The 16,856-nt window shown below is 41.9% G+C and overlaps 1 protein-coding gene across 3 annotated transcripts in view; it reads left to right on the top strand.

Annotated features, from left to right (window-relative positions):
- Positions 1-16,856, top strand: part of il23r (interleukin 23 receptor) — a 155,115-nt gene that overhangs the window by 4,610 nt on the left and 133,649 nt on the right. For 2 of the 3 annotated variants that reach the window (XM_039735810.1, XM_039735808.1), the window contains exon 1: positions 4,878-4,953. The exons of the other annotated variant lie outside the window; for it this stretch is intronic. The gene's annotated coding sequence lies outside the window, so the exon portion shown is untranslated. Of the gene's footprint in view, positions 1-4,877; positions 4,954-16,856 lie in introns of those variants that run through there. 3 annotated transcript variants of the gene reach the window in all.

The raw sequence follows: 16,856 nt of genomic DNA, 5'->3' as shown, positions 1-16,856 counted from the left end.
ATAGCGGGTTGGATAATGGATGGATATTACGGATTTTTCATTCCTGTCTTTAGTGAATGGTCTTTGTTTAAGGTGCAATACACATTTTGATTATGCCCTTCTATTTATTATCCCACTAGCAAATCAAAAGTTCAGATAAAGGACTGGGGAATGTGTGGGGATTGTGTGTGTCTGGGTGTCTAATTTATATGTGTATATAGTTGTAATATAGGTTAAGTACATGTGAATATATTTGTGCCGTGTATAAATAAGATATTCTTTCCGTTTCTTTACCTTGCTTTCTTTCTTTCCTTCTTTCCAAGTCTCATAGAGACTTGTCGGCAGCGTCTCTATGAGGTTGTGGATTTTTCTGCGAGTATTTAGCGACAGTGTGACAAACTTGTTTCCGTCTAGCCGCATCAGAAAATGTACCACGACAAACTTCGGACGTCAGAGGTAGAGGCGAAGCCTCTTGCGTTGCGCCATGGCGTGTGGTTCATTTATTTGACAGTATGTACATCGGGGTATATATATATATATGTATATATATATAGCAAAATACCCGCGCTTTGCAGCGGAGAAGTAGTGTGTTAAAGAAGTTATGAAAAAGTAAAGGGAACATTTTGAAAATAATGTAACATGATTGTCAATATAATTGTTTTGTCACTGTTATGAGTGTTGCTGTCATCAAGGATTTGATTATCATTATTTCTTTCAATCAGGTTCGTATTTGTAGGATGTGTTGTGTTCAAGTTTCATTCCGTGTTTGTCAATCGTTGTAAAGATGACAGGTTTCATTCATCGATTCGTTTCTTACTGCATCAATAAACAGCTCGTCTTCCTCTTTATCTGAAACGTGACACACTGCATGCACGGGGTTTGTTTTACAGTGTCTTTCTTTAGCTGGACATTGACTTTTTCCACCGTGTGCTTTGTTTCCGCAGTAGCTGCACTTATAAATATGCTTTATGCATCACTCGCTTCATATTCTTTTGCTGCCTTCTCAATTGTGTAATGCTTTTTTGTTCAGCGCTCTTTGGAGCTCTTGCTTGTTGTCTGCGTACTGCGTTCACAGTCAGTTCACGTGAGCCGCTCGGAGTACATGCATCGAGGTTCTCAGCTGTGCTTGCGCTATCTTGTGCGATGTCCATGGCTTTATTTAATGTTAGCTAAGACCCGGCACTTAAAAGTTTCTTTCGCAGTTTTGCTGAGTTTGTGCCAAACACCACCCTGACCATCTTATCTTCATCTGCATAAGCACAGTCCTTCACCCGTGAATATTTAGTGGCAGAGTGTTTCTATTGGATTGCCGCTGACGGACGGCCTTATATGGGCAGGCACTCAATTACGTGGAAGGTGTGATGATGAGGATCGCAACTCCGCCTCACACGGCGACAGAGCTGCAGGCTATGGCCGGTATATATGTACATAAGTAGGTTCCAGTTATGACCATTACATGTAGAATTTCGAAATGAAACCTGCTTAACTTCTGTAAGTAAGCTGTAAGGAATGAGCCTGCCAAATTTCAGCCTTCTACCTACATGGGAAGTTGGAGAATTAGTGATGAGTGAGTCAGTCAGTCAGTCAGTCAGTGAGGGCTTTGCCATTTATTAGTATAGATAATTGTCTGCTCCGCCAAACAGCTAATCATTTATAGCACGGAGGTTAAGAGGTTCATTTGTCGTCTGGCCTGACACTGCAATGTCCAAGATGTCTAAATCTCAACCATGCTGCCAGGGGTCCAATTAATCGTGCTACTTGTGCTGATCCCAGTTATCAGAAAGCTGTGGAAAATCAAGTAAGGTTGTTTTTGTTGAATTTGGACAATGAGTGATGCCACAAAAGCTGTTGATTGGTGATTCCACCAGTGCTTTGGATAACCAGAAGAGAGTTACCTGTTGATGGTGCCTCCTGGAAGTAGAAAATATAAAAGTGTGAAAAAGGGCTACATTAGGCAGTTCTGGAGACAGCAAAGTGGACACTGGAGTGTAAAGATGAATTACTTTTTAAATGTGTGTCGTGATTTCTAAAATGAGCCATTTTATCTTGCTTTGCATTTAAATTTAGAGTTTAATGATTTTCCAAGTGGATGTCAACTTTTGTCAGCATGAGGGGTTGAGATCAGTAAGCAACTGCAAACAGTGACAAAACCCGCCATTACATTTTAGTTTGACTCTCTTTGCTAGAAGGAAAGTTAGCTTTATTGGTTTGGCTGAGATTCCCATGGAGTGGTGAAGAGCAAACAATGACAAAAATGGCATTGACAGCTGGTTAAAGATCGAAGCGAATACACAAAACAAACTACTCTGTGGATGATGTTTTGTATATTATCGCTGAATTGGACTCTGACATGTCGGACTCGGATTCTTATGCAATTGGTGTGAAGATTGGGATCGAAAGCAAAAGTGAGGTACCGGCATCAGCTGATCAATCTCCAGCTAATCGTGGTGCTGGTAGCATTTATGGTGGACTATCTTACAGACAGACTTCAGTATGTGTGTCTCGGGAACTGCAGGTCTGACATTGTGGTCAGCAACACAGGAGCGCCGCAGGGGACTGTGCTTTCTCTGGTCCTGTTCAGCCAACATACATCGGGCTTCCAATACAACTCGGAGTCCTGCCACCTGCAAAAGTTCGCTGACGACACTGCTATCGTGGGCTGCATCAGGAGTGGGCAAAAGGAGGAGTATAGGAACCTAATCAAGGACTTTGTTAAATGGTGCGACTCAAACCACTTACAGCTGAACATCAGCAAAACCAAAGAGCTGGTGGTGGATTTTAGGAGGCCCAGGCCCCTCATGGACCCCGTGATCATCAGAGGTGACTGTGCAGAGGGTGAGGACCTATAAATACCTGGGAGTGCAGCTGGATGATAAATTGGACTGGACTACCAATACTGATGCTCTGTACAAGAGAGGACGGAGCCGACTAGACTTCCTTAGAAGGCTGGCGTCCTTCAACATCTGAAATAAGATGCTGCAGATGTTCTATCAGATGGTTGTGGCGAGCGACCCCTTCTACGCGGTGGTGTGCTGGGGAGGCAGCATAAAGAAGAGGGACGCTTCACGCCTGGACAAACTGGTGAGGAAGGCAGGCTCCATTGTAGGCACGGAGCTGGACAGTTTGACATCTGTGGCACAGCGACGGGAGCTGAGCAGGCTCCTGTCAATCATAGAGAACCCACTTCATCCACTGAACAGGATCATCTCCAGACAGAGAAGCAGCTTCAGCGACAGACTGCTGTCACCGTCCTGCTCCACTGACAGACTGAGGAGATCGTTCCTTCCCCACACTATGCGACTCTTCAATTCCACCCCATGGGAAACGTTAACATTATAAAAAGTTATTGTCTGTTATACCCGCATTGTTATCGCTCTTTAATTTAATATTGTTTTTTATCAGTATGCTGCTGCTGGAGTATATGAATTTCCCCTTGGGATTAATAAAGTATCTATCTATCTATCTATCTATCTATCTATCTATCTATCTATCTATCTATCTATCTGAACACATTTGTGTAGATGAAGACCGCCACTCATAAAGACACAAGTTTACGCTGTGACCATGACTGTTGCTGTCATCCCTGCTCCCCGTCACATGAAGACAGCCAGCCTGCCACTCATTCCTGCCAGCCATCATGCCACCCGTGAGCGCCTCGAGCCACAAGAGACTGTGAACTGGCGGCCACAGCACCCAGCAACTGATATTTCAGGTTGACTTATGTGTGAGACCCTTGCTTTGGGTGCTCCTCCATTTGAGACTGTAGCTTACCTCCCACTCAGAGAGGACAGTCCACCATTTTCCTACTGGGGACCATGACCTCATACTTGGAGGTGCTAGTCCTCTTAACTGCCGCTTCACACACTGACACAAACTGTCCCAATGCATGCTGGAATTCCCACCCTGATGAAGCCAAAAGCACCACATCATCTGCAAAAAGCAGTGATGCGATTTTAAGACCACCAAACTGGACTCCGTCCCTTCCCTGACTGCGCCTTGATATCCTGTTCATGAAAACCACAGACAAGACTGGAGGCAAAGCTCAGCCCGGGTGGAGTCCCACACACCCACTGGAAGCGGTGTTGATGTTTTTCCGCGTTTGCAGACACAGCTCTCACTGGGACTGAATAGTCCTTATTAGGAGATCCAGAACCTCATATTTTCTCAGCATCTCCCAGAGCCTCCCTCGAAGAACATGGTTTGCTCCAAATTTCTTCCATTTAAGAATTAAGAATTAAATGGGAACCTTCAATACTGCTGATTATTTTGTAGCCTCCCATAAATTTGAGCCTCAGTACAATCCTGTCTCTAAGCTGTGCAGGCAGTTCTTTCAGTTTTGTTCTGATTGTCAACAGTGGGACATTCTGTAGACGTGTGGACTCCAAGCAAGGTGATCATCCTTGTGTCCATTGGCTGTTTCAGATTTTTATTTTGAATACAATTCTCCTCTAAAATCCTGATTTTGCTGTGTCATTCTGTGGTATTAAGTGTTGCTTGATGAGTAAAAAAAATTGAGTTCAAATCTGCAGCATAACCAAATGTGAGAACGTGAAGGGCTTGGAATACTTTCTGAAGGTACTTGTAAGATATTTTTTAGTACAATCAAGATTTATGAATCTGAAAAATTACCCAAATTGCATATGACACATCCTTCGAAAGCCGTTGAACATTATGAACCCATCTTCAAGATTAGCAGAAGGCTTTCACATGCACACCCCGGTGACATGAGTCACTTCACTTTTATCCAATGATCTGGGAAGACATTAAAAAGCAGACCTTTATTTCCATTGGTCTTTTGGTTTTTGGGGGTTTCCCATCATGCTACATCAAATGGAAACAAAAAAGAAGCTCACATCTTAGTTCAAAAATCTAGGGCACATCTGCAGTCTTCCCATCGCAACTGGTTCAGAAACATCCGCTGCTTCACACTGAAAGGAGGGCGGCACACAGTGATCTTGTCTCTCTTCATACCAGGTACATTTTACTGCTCTTTAATACCAAAAAAGGTCAAGGAGTTTGCTTGTTTTCATTTTTTTTGTCCCATTTTAGCATAATTTAGCTCATATGAGGATGAGGGTGTTACTGTTACACTTCTTTATCATCTGTGCAATCAAAACGTCCTGTACATGGCATGAGGCTTTTCAAAAAGTTGCATTTTTGTAGATCTTTCTAGAAATGGGAGCAGCTGAAGGCCACCTGGGTCCTCTTTTTAAATCTTAGCTCTTGATGTCATTGCTTCAGTTCACATCAAGAGAGAAGAGTCTCCAGAAGTGTTTATGGAAAGGGTGGAGCGGCCATACTGGTGATTGATGGAATCCCAGAAGGTCGCGTTCTTTATTGAATTTCTTTGTAGCCATAATACAATCTTCTACTGGACTAACATGGATAGGTTGAGATTGGTTTACTTTTGGAGGATAAAAGGATTCCATTCTCTGCTCTATGTATTGTGATCTATCAGAAGAACTTTCAACTTCTTGTAGTTTACCTCGCTGTGATGGTGCACATGTTAGATAGAAAAGAGACTGACTGACTGACTGACTTTTCTACTAGCCTGTGCTACTTTACACATAATTATCATTTGCTTTGTTAAAATGGTGCCCAGTATGGAAAGCAATTTATTTATTTATATTTATCTTGTTATTAACTTATTTTCTTAGGCTGTTTTGTATCATTGTCTTCCCTTCTTTGCTACGTACGCTGCAGCCATAAACTGCCTGCACTTCAGTACAAGTCGTCCACCTGAAACTAAGCATGTTTGGGTCCGGCTAATACTTGGATGGGAAACCATCTAGGAAAAGGCTGAGGTGCTGGTGAGGCCAGCAGGGGGCGCTTACCCTGTGGTCTGAATGTGGATCCCAGTTCCCCAGTGCAGTGATGGGGGGCACCATCCTGTAAAAATTGCGCCAACCTTCGAATGAAACATGAGACTCTCTGCAGTCATAAATGATCTCTGTGCATCCTTTGTAAAGAGCAGGGTGTATCCCGATGTCCAGGCTAAATTGCCCTCCATGGCCTGGTCATTCTGCCCCCCACCCAATCAACCCCTGCCTCTAATCAGCTATCTCTCTCACCGCTTGACCACCTTAGTGTGGTGTGCTTACTGGCGTGTAAATAGCTGCCATCTTATCATCCAGGGGGGTGCTACACATGGACAGTGGCTCCCCGACATCTATATAAAGTACTTTGAGTAGGTTAAAAAAAGACCATGTCAATGCAAGTATTATTACAGGGTGGTCCAGATCTAATTATGCAGATCCAGATCGTCTGGATGACTTTGATTTATGTGGACATGATTCCAGTTCGGCGCAAATATAATTCTTCATGTCGTGAGTTCGCACAGTTCTCGATGGTCCGGGATTTTTTCGGGTGATTTTCTATGTAGTAATCTTAATAAGTTATAGCGTAATGAAAATGGCATAATTAGATCTGGACCACCCTATATAATTGTATCTCTGCATGGTAAAAGACGCTATATCAAATTAAGATTGGCTCAATGATCTTTTTGGTCATGTGTATTACAGTTTTGCCTGCTTTACTGATATTTTCATTCTGAAAGACCCCATTATTTATGATAGCATAGTTGTGTTATTTTGAATTAAATTGGATCTCCAGATCGTGTGACTTTCTCAAATGCTCGCTGTAAACACACAGGCAGAGGCACCATAGACGACGATGCCTGACTGAACACTCTTGTAATTTCACTTGGCATGTCATTTCCTAACCTGCTTAATCCATACCAGGGTCACGGTCGGGGGGATTGGAGCCCATCCCTGCTACTAAAGGGCACAAGGCAAGAAAAAACCCTGGACAGGTTGCCAGTCCATGGCAGGGCAAACACACACCTGCACACTAAACACACACTCGTCACCAGTTCACATAACCTGTAGGTCTTTGGACTGTGGGAGAAAACTGTAATTTAACTCAAAAGTCGCCATCCAGTGGACAGCAGTGCATTGGAAACAGAAACAAGGCTGACTGAGGTAAGCCTGGCACCTTTCTCGAAGACCTTTGTGTAATCATCTTGCATGGGACGAAATCGAGGCCATTGCTGCTGACCAAGCTTGATGGTCATCACTTGGTGCCCAGCGTGCCACCCAGTACAGAAGGAACTAAGTCTGAGTAAGTAAAACGAAAATTAAACATAATGCAATATCCCCGAAAAATATGTGGACATACCTTGTAATATAATATAAAATACGTGTAGTTCAAATATATATTTTAAGATTACATTTGATAATCAAACACACCTTTTACATAATACTAGGCTGACCCGCCTTTTAAAGCGACCGACTTTTAAGTTGACCACTTCTTAAGGCAATTCAATATGTAGATCAATTTGGTATTTTATACAAACTCATTAATTTGGTTATATTGCATTTGAGCGGTATTACTTTAATACTCGTAGTTTCTGTTATTTTTGTGATGAAACTTTAACTTTTTTCTATATTGAGGTCACCCTTTTGAACCCCCCTGATATTTACTACGCGGTGAGGCATTTGTACTCCATCAACATTAATTATTTCCAGAGACCTAATTTTGTCTATTTTTCCAGCGCATCGCGCACAAAAGCAAGGGAACGATGGGAGCACCAGAACTCTGCTCACATCATGTCGCCGTACTGCAAGCTGCAAGTAGTAAGTCTGTGATAAGCAGAATACGCTCGCTTTCCACTCACGGGACGGAAGGACAATCCCGACCGCTTTTATATAATAAGAAAGAAGAAGAAGATATCGCACAGTCTGGAGTAGAAAATCATCTTTTACCTGGAAAAAACGAAACTACAAATCCCATCGTGCATTGCAAAATGGACGGGGCGTGCGTGAAACTCCGCGCCTGTGTAGCACTCACGGGACAGAAGGACAATCCTGACCGCTTTTATATAGAAGGATATTCTAACAAGCATAATTATAAATACACTGTGTATAAGATTTCTTTGGCTGTCAGTTTCTGGCAGATTATTTATGGCTTTTGTTTTTACCTGGAGAAAATTAAACATGGGCTTCCCAGTAACCCAAATTATTGGCGTCAGCCCATGTAGGGTGTGATGCAGTTCAAGCTGAAATGTGCTGTAAGTCTGGTGGTGATTGACATATTAAGAAGAATTGTTTAAAAATGTCTGTGGTGGGCAGGCGCCCTGCCAGGGGTTTGTTTCTTGCCTTGCGCCCTGTGCTGGCTGGGATTGGCTCCAGCAGACCCCCATGACCCTGTGTTAGGATGTAGCGGGTTGGATAATGGATGGATAGATGGATGTTTAAAAAACTTACAGTGCTAACAATTTGTTACAAGTATACTGTATGTCTGCAATAACAGTTCCTCGAGATGAATAAATCAACTGTCAGGCAAACAATTTTAACTAATAACAGTAATGATACTTTATATTTAGATTGGACCTTTCCTATGTTCAAATACATGTGGAATATGAGAGCACTTCTATTAGTGGAACATTAATATGCGAAAAAGACATGTATATTAAAATATACTGAAATATTTATATTCTCCAAAAATATATTGTATAGTATGTTTATTCTACTATTTTAAAATATATTGAAAAATAAATATATTGTAAAATAAATTGCAATACACAAAACAGAAATAATGTACAATTTTCACAATACATTTCAGTATACTGCAAATTATCCTTAAAGTATATCGGAACATATTTAAAAGTATATTCATGTTAAAAGCAAAACATTTTTAAGCAACAAATTTTAAATGAATTTTATTTTTGTAAGGGTTTTATCAGCCATTTTGGCTAAATATATTCATAACAGGGCGGCACAGTGGTAGTGCTGCTTCTTTGCAGTTAGGAGAGCTGTAGGTTCGCTTCCCGGGTCCTCCCTGTGTGGAGTCTGCATGTTCTCCCCGTGTCTGCGTGGGTTTCCTCCCACAGTCCAAAGACATGCAGGTCAGGGGCATTGGCAATTCTAAATTGTCCCTGGTGTGTGTGTGCGTGGTGGGCTGGCGCCCTGCCCGGGGTTTGTTTCCTGCCTTGCGCCCTGGGATTTGCTCCAGCAGACCCTCGTGACCCTGTGGTTGGGATATAGCGGGTTGGATAATAGATGGATGGATGGTTTTCCCTAACTATTGCAACTTCAAAAATTGCCCAGGACTTCTCTCAGGTCACTGCAACATAACTTGGGGACGTACCCATCTTTAGATTTGGTTTTATTCCTGCCAGATTATAAGATAGTGATTTTGTTGGAGTTGTGTACAGTACTGCTAGTGCTATTTATGAAAGGCACTATACTGTTCGGGCGGCATGGTGGCACAGTGGTAACCCTGCTGCCTCACAGTAAGTGGCATTTGCGTCCTGGGTCTTCTGTGCATGGAGTTTGTATGTTCTCCCCATGTTTCTGATTTCCTCCCACCATCCAAAGACATGCAGGTTAGGTGGATTGGTGATGCTAAATTGGTCCTACTATGTGGTTTGGGAGGGTGTTTGTGTGTTTGTCCTGCTATGGACTGGCACTCTGTCTAGGATTTGTTCCTGCCTTGTGCTCTGTGCTAGCTGGGATTGGCTCCAGAATCCTCTGCAGCCCTGTTTAGGACTAAGCGGGTTAGAAAAAAATGACTGACTATACTATATGTTTAGTTCTAGGTTTTGTAACTTATTCCTTTCTCTTGTATGATTTAATGTTAAGATACTACTGTCAGGTCCTTTGTGCTTCCTTAATGCAGTGCTTTCTTCTTTTTTTCTTTTCTCGTGGCCCAGTCTTGCCTTTCTTAGTGTTTTGGAGATCCGGTCCCCCCCTTGTCTTGAAGAATTACCCCTGACAGTCAATCAACCCATCAAAAGACACAATCCGTACGCAGCCCATTTATTACAATGGTGAATCAAGATCCTGTGTATGCCAAAAGAAACTACAAACTCAGCCTTAATAAGAGTTTGGCTTGAATGACACTGTATAGGAGCTTGGGATGTGAGAGGAGAACCAGACTAGGATTAGAATTGAGGACTCAAACCCCTGTGCTGCCCCTTTGCAGAATTACCGATAAATCGGATGTTTTATCGTGTTATTAGAGGCACCGTACATGAAAGGTACTGTACCTACTAACAGCTTGAACTCTTTTTATTTTGGGATTGGAAAAAATGTTAAAACTCTTACCTGTAAGCTCTTATCTGTCTCAATGTCCATATCGTACCCTTCGTATCCAACACTTGGGACCTCTAATGGCAGGCCTCTCACTGACTGGGGCTGTCTTACATTCACTGCTTTACTTCATCTCAACAATAGGGGACTTCACAAGAGCATCCCCTGTGGCCTTAAGGGACCACAGCTCGACAAGAAATGATCAATCCAGCGCACCTCAAATCTAGTAGCAGTCAATGAGAGACTTTCTTAAAAGTCATATTTATTTGCATGATAACCAATAGCAGAAAATATAAGCAATACAAAGAATTATACAACCTGGTGGGTCCATGCAATTTTCATTCAGTCACAAATGGCTTCTTTACTTTCGGTGTAAGTTTTTTATCTTCCATCTATCCATCCATTATCCAACCCGCTATATCCTAACTACAGGATCACGGGGGTCTGCTGGAGCCAATCCCAGCCAACACAGGGCGCAAGGCAGGAAACAAATCCCTGGGCAGGGCGCCAGCCCACCGCAGGGCACACACACCCACACATCAAGCACACACTAGGGACAATTTAGGAACGTCAATGCACCTAACCTGCATGTCTTTGGACTATGAGAGGAAACCGGAGCATCCTAAAGGAAACCGACGCAGACCACGGGGAGAAGCAAACACGGGTCTGCTAACTGCGAGGCAGCAGCGCTACCCACTGCGCCACTCTGCCGCCCCAGTTTTATATCTTTAATCAAAAAAATGAAAACACAAAGATTTCTTGACAGAGGGAGAGAGAGCTCTTTTCCAAGTGTCCATCGGCTAAACAGCTTCAGACAGCAACCTCCATCAAAGTATCTAAGGCTCCTCTTCAAGTGTCTGTTTTCAGTTGTTAGCAGATAGAGGAGGGTTCCTTACAAGCGTCTCTGTCAGCAATTGAATGAAAACCTCCATTTTTACAACAAACACCAACTGATCTGAGAGAGAACTCTTCTTGAATATACTCAAAGAAAAGGTAGTCATGGTCCTCTACCCCATGTGCCCATGTGGGTGCACACACCTGGTTTTCTTTTTGCTACCAGGGTGGACACAGAATATTCCTAAATCATTATCATACAAGGTCAAGGTTCAGTCCCACGGGAATCAAAAGCTACTCAATGATGCAAACTGGCTGGCTGTGCAAAACATTGTGAGGTACTGTTTCACTTTTTTAACCTTGTAAAATACTCTGAATCTTACTTTGCTTTATGGTTTTCCCAGAATGCACTCCACTTCTGTTCAGCATGACTTTCAGGCTTAAGGCCTCTCACCAGAAATCTCTCAGCTGTAAAGGTTAATGTAAGCTTTTCAGTCAGTTGGTCAAATAACACCTTTGTAAAAGTTTTAAGAACTTTAAAAACTAGTATTACATCTTACAATTATATAACTATAAGGATCACTCAATAATTATTTTCTATTGCACCTTCTAAAGACATTATGAAAGCAAATTTAGATAATCACATTGCTGCCACACATTTATATAAGTGATATAACTCTATTTAATTATAGCAATCAATCTATTAAACATTATGTCATACACAGAGCCAATAAAAAGTATTCACCACCTGGGATATTTTCACATTTTATTGTTACACCAATTTGAATCACAATGGATTTCTTTTGGCTTTGAAGTACCAAAAGAAGACTCTTTAACGTCAAAGTAAAAACAGATCTCTGCAAGGTGGTCTGAATGAATTACAAATATAATAGATGAAGTAATTGATCTCATAAGTATTCACCGCCTTTAATGTGACAACTTTAAATTCTTACTGGTGCAGCCCGCTGGTTTCAGAAGTTCCAGAATTAGTTCAATGAACGTTACCAGTCTGGGTTTCCAGTTGATTGACATATCAATGTACTGGAATGCAGAAGGGCCATCTTGTGGTGAGTCAGTATGGTGGACTGACTTACATAATGAAGACCAAAGAACACTCCAAGGAACTCCGTGAAAACGGGTTTGAAAAGGTCAAGTCAGGGGATGATGACAGGAAACTATCCAAGTGACTGAATGTCAGTCATGAAGAAATGGAAAGAGTATGGCACAGGTGGAAGTCTGCTAGAGCACAAAAATGACTGTGCAAGAAGAAGGTGAGGGAGAGAAGACATTCATAAATTACTGAGAAGCTACAGTGGATGAATCTGGAGGGACTGTGCAAATAACAACTGTTGCCCGGGGCCTTCACCACTCAGAGCTTTTTGGGAGGGTGACAAAGAGAAAGCCACTGTTAAAAATAAACGCAAATGGCATCTGGGCTAGAGTTTACCAGAAGGCACATAGCAGACAGAAGTCAACTGGAGTGAGAAAAGATTGTGAGATTAAACAAAACTTACAGCAGCATGCAAACTCGATAGAGCAGGATAACTAGAGAGACAGGCAGGGCTGATAATCAAAGCCAAAAGCACAAAACCAAAGTTGTGGTCAAAGAAACAATGGCAAGAAAAGAACACTTCAAACAGTTCCTTGAAAATGTGAGTGAATAGTGCAAGTCAGGGGATAGAGACAAGAAAATATCAAAGTCACTGAATATTCAGTTAAATCAGCCAAGAAGAAATGGAAAGAGTCTGGCAAAGGTGTAAATCTGCTAGAGCAGGCCGTCTACAAGAAGAAGATGAGAGAGGAAGGCTACCAAGAGACCTCTGAGAATTCTGAGAGAGTTACAAGTAACAGTGACTACGAATGGAGAGGCTGTGCTGAAAACAACTATTGCCTAAGTGTCTCACCTGTCGCAGCTTAATAAGAAAGTAGCAAATAATAGGAAAAACACACAGGACATCTTAGCTAGAGTTGGCCAGAAGGCACATGGTCAATTGATCGAATGTTCTATGGTCTGACACAACACATTATCAAAAACACACCATCCCCTCCATGAAGCATGATGGTGGCAGCATCAGGTTCTTTGGTGACTTCTCTGCTGCAGGCCATGGAAGGCTTGTGAGGGTAAAATGAATTCAACAAAATATGGGGAAATCCGGGTGGAAAAACCTGATGGAGTCTGCAATAAACCTGCACCTCGAGTGGAGATTTGTTTTCTACTAAGTGTAACAAAAAAACTACAGACCGTCACAAAGGTTGTTTACACAAAGAGTTGTTTATAAGACAGAGTCCAAAACAGAACTGATTAAGTGGAGGTAAGATGGCGGTTTTAAGGGCTGGAACAGGAAGTGAGGTCATCCATGCCAGAACCGGAAGTGACATGTTTGGGACCGGAAGTTACATCATCAGTGGTGCCGGAACCGGATGTGACATCTTCGGGGCCGGAGGTGATGTCATCAGTGGCGCCGAAACTGGATGGAATTTCCCAGGAATGGTCTGCAAGAGACTGAGAGGGACAATCAGCACACTCCGCCACCCCCTGGTCTGGCGTAGTATATTACCGTTACTTAAGCCCTTTAACTGCCTCCTAATTGCACGTGTGTGACATAAGACAAAAACTCCAAGCCTCAAAACAAAGCTACGCAGAAATGACTTAAAAACAGAAATATGAATGTCCTGCGGTGGATGAGTCAAAATACAGATCAGTCTAATGGGGAATTTGTGGATGAACATGAAAAAGACTGTTCGTTCACAATCATTATGACACCTGACAGAGCTTAGCAGCAAGAAATTGAAGAGTCTCCATGTGCAAAGCTGACACAGAGACAGAGACCTGTGTTTATAGACTAAAGTTTGTCATGGCTGACGTCTCCTGAAAAGGCTAATTTGCAAACCTGAGTTATTAACACAGTTTTAACTCTGTTTATTTACCTTAATCAGGCATTCAAAAAATCTTTTAATCCAACCATTTTCTGAACCTGCTTACTTCATTACAAGGTTTTGGGGATCGTGGGGACCCACCCTGCAAAGAAGACTTGGAGTCGAATTATAAAGCTGTCAAGGAACCTCCTAAGACCTTCTTCTTGGTGGTGCCATGAGAACAGGCCCCATCAACCACTACACCAATGTGTTTCCCTCATTCTTTACCCCCTGATCATTCCCTGTCTCTTACTGGCTGTTTCTCTCAACCCTTCACCACCTAACGGCTATTGTCTGGTTAGCGTGCTGGCGCAAAGATGGCTGCCGTCGCATCATCCAGGTGGATACTACACATTAGTGTTGGTTAAAGTGGCTCCCCACTCACTACATAAAACACTTTGAGCAGTATGAAAAAGCGCTATAGAATTACTATTAATTATTAGTATCCACTTAAGCGATCAATCAACAAATGACAAAAATCAGTCAGTCCATCAGTTCATCACTCTTTATTTTAAGTAGCACCTTACAAGTGTGGAAAACAGACTAAAGATTTTGCTCTTTTGTTCACATGGTCCTTTATGCTTTACAGTTAAAATCATAGAAAATCATACAGAGAAAGGGATGAGCTGAACAAAACCCAATTTTCAAAGTTGTAATGATATTGACATGAGTTTAGCTGTTACATGCTTCATAGTGATAAGAGAATCCTGCAGAGTTTGCGTTTAATCAAGTTTGGGAAAATGTGGAAGCATTGAAAGTCAAAGAGGATGGAGAAGCTGACCTAGCTTTGAATTGATTATGATAGAGCAATGGTCCTTTAAGTGTCCCGGAGGGCTAGGGAAGCATCTCTCTCTCATAGTGGACTGATTATTGTCGCCAAAAAATATGACCTGATCTGTGAGGCAGCAGTGCTAACCACTAGGCCACCGTGGCTCTCTTCTGAGTCGGCAATACTGTGAGTCCTTAATTTCTCTGTGTCTCCCAAGCTCTCACCAGTACGACACTCACGGAATCTGTGATGCAAAGGATCAGTGTTACATACTCCAGCGAGGGACTGTCGCTGTCATTACCCAATCTGCGCCTCATAGTGAGGAGCACAACATGCTTACACACAACAAACGATACATTTGTGTAGAATGACAAAGTATTTTCCTAACATTCTCCTTTATATTCAGGTAATGTAACCCTCAAATGAAAAAACTGCAATCTTTCTTGCTGGAGTACAGATCTGGTGATGACATCACACGTATATATATACACCATTACATTATTTATGGATTTGCGAAGCAGGTTGGGCAGCATCGTAAAGTGTGAGGTGGAGTATGCTTACGGTATGCAAATCGTACAAATAGATCAGATTGGGGAATGACATCCCCATCCAACATGGCTACTACAGGTAGTTCATACTGGGGTTGCAAAGCATCATGGGCCGCTGGGAAAAATGTTTGCCTAAGTTAGCTGTACAGCTAAATTTCAGGGTAAAAGTTCAGCAAACAAGATCAAATTTGCTGCAAGAAACATTTTGCTGAATTTCGTCAGTTAAATCTACTTTTTCATATTCTTGCATGATAAACACAGCTTTGTGCCAACTCTTGATTTCTGTTGTGAGCCAAGTAATCAGGGGATAATTGTCTTGTTTTTAGGTGATCTTTATCTTATTAAATCATAAACGAGTTAGAACATTAGAACAATCTAGAAGAGAACAGGCCATTCAGCCCAACAAAGCTCACCAGTCCTATCTACTTATTTCTTCCAAAAAACATCAAGTCGAGTTTTGAAAGTCCCTAACGTCTTACTGTCTACCACACTACTTGGTAGCTTATTCCAAGTGTCTATCGTTTTTTGTGTAAAGAAAAACGTCCTAATGTTTGTGTGAAATTTACCCTTAACAAGTTTCCAACTGTGTCCCCGTGTTCTTGATGAACTCATTTTAAAATACAAGTCTCGATCCACTGTACTAATTCACTTCATAATTTTAAACACTTCAATCATGTCTCTTCTTAATCTTCTTTTGCTTAAACTGTAAAGGCTCAGCTCTTTTAATCTTTCCTCATAATTCAACCCCTGTAGCCCTGGACTCAGGCTAGTTGCTCTTCTCAGGACCTTCTCTAGTGCTGCTCTGTCCTTTTTGTAGCCTGGAGACCAAAACTGCACACAGTACTCCAGATGAGGCCTCATCAGTGTGTTATAAAGGTTGAGCAGAACCTCCTGTGACTTGTACTCCACAAATCAAGGCGCTATATAACCTGGCATTCTTTTAGCCTTCTTAATGACTTCTGAACACTGTCGGGAAGTCGATAGCTTAGAGTCCACCATGACTCCTAAATCCTTCTCATAAAGTGTACTCTCGATTTTCCGACCGATTTGGAGTACAAATAAGTTAAGGACTCTATAACTAGAATAAAACAAGAGGTCAATTTAAAAACTTGTACAGTACTCAAAGATGAAATTCTGGGAGGTTCATCTAAATCCATAATGAAATAACAATTGAAATGTGAGAAGTAAAATGAATGCACCTGATGATAGCTGCATTGAAAAGACAGCAAAGATGGTGCCCTGAAACAGTATGCAATAATGTCCTGAGGTAGTCACAAGGTCCCTGTCGTTGTACAGCCAGAGTTGTTGCCTGGTTCATATTTATGCCTTGTTTATTTAATCTTTTTGTTGTTTAAACATTATATTTCACATTCTTTTATACTTTCTATGCATTTTATTTATTTATTTATTATGGTGTAGTTTATTCATTATTTTTCAATTTTGTATTATGTCTTAGTGCTCCATGTGTTCTGTCCTGCCTAATGTATGTGGAACCTAATGAGGTGGGGCCCCCAAAATAGGCAGCTGGGGTACTGGCCAGCCTCAGAAGTATTTAAGCTGAAGCTTGGGAGGGATCAACAGCTTCAGCATTGCAGTTGTGACTCAGGCCACGTTCACATGTCTACGTTTCAATTAAAAATGCAGCCATTAGCCATTAGTTCTCTCTTCAAGGATTTTTCCGCCAATGCGTGTGTGCCCAGTGTAGACAAACGGCTACAT

This window comes from Polypterus senegalus, chromosome 14, assembly GCF_016835505.1.
Source record: "Polypterus senegalus isolate Bchr_013 chromosome 14, ASM1683550v1, whole genome shotgun sequence".
NCBI classification, from domain to species: domain Eukaryota; kingdom Metazoa; phylum Chordata; class Cladistia; order Polypteriformes; family Polypteridae; genus Polypterus; species Polypterus senegalus.
Note: the sequence above shows the minus strand (reverse complement) of the source record. Positions and strands in the feature narration are given on the sequence as shown.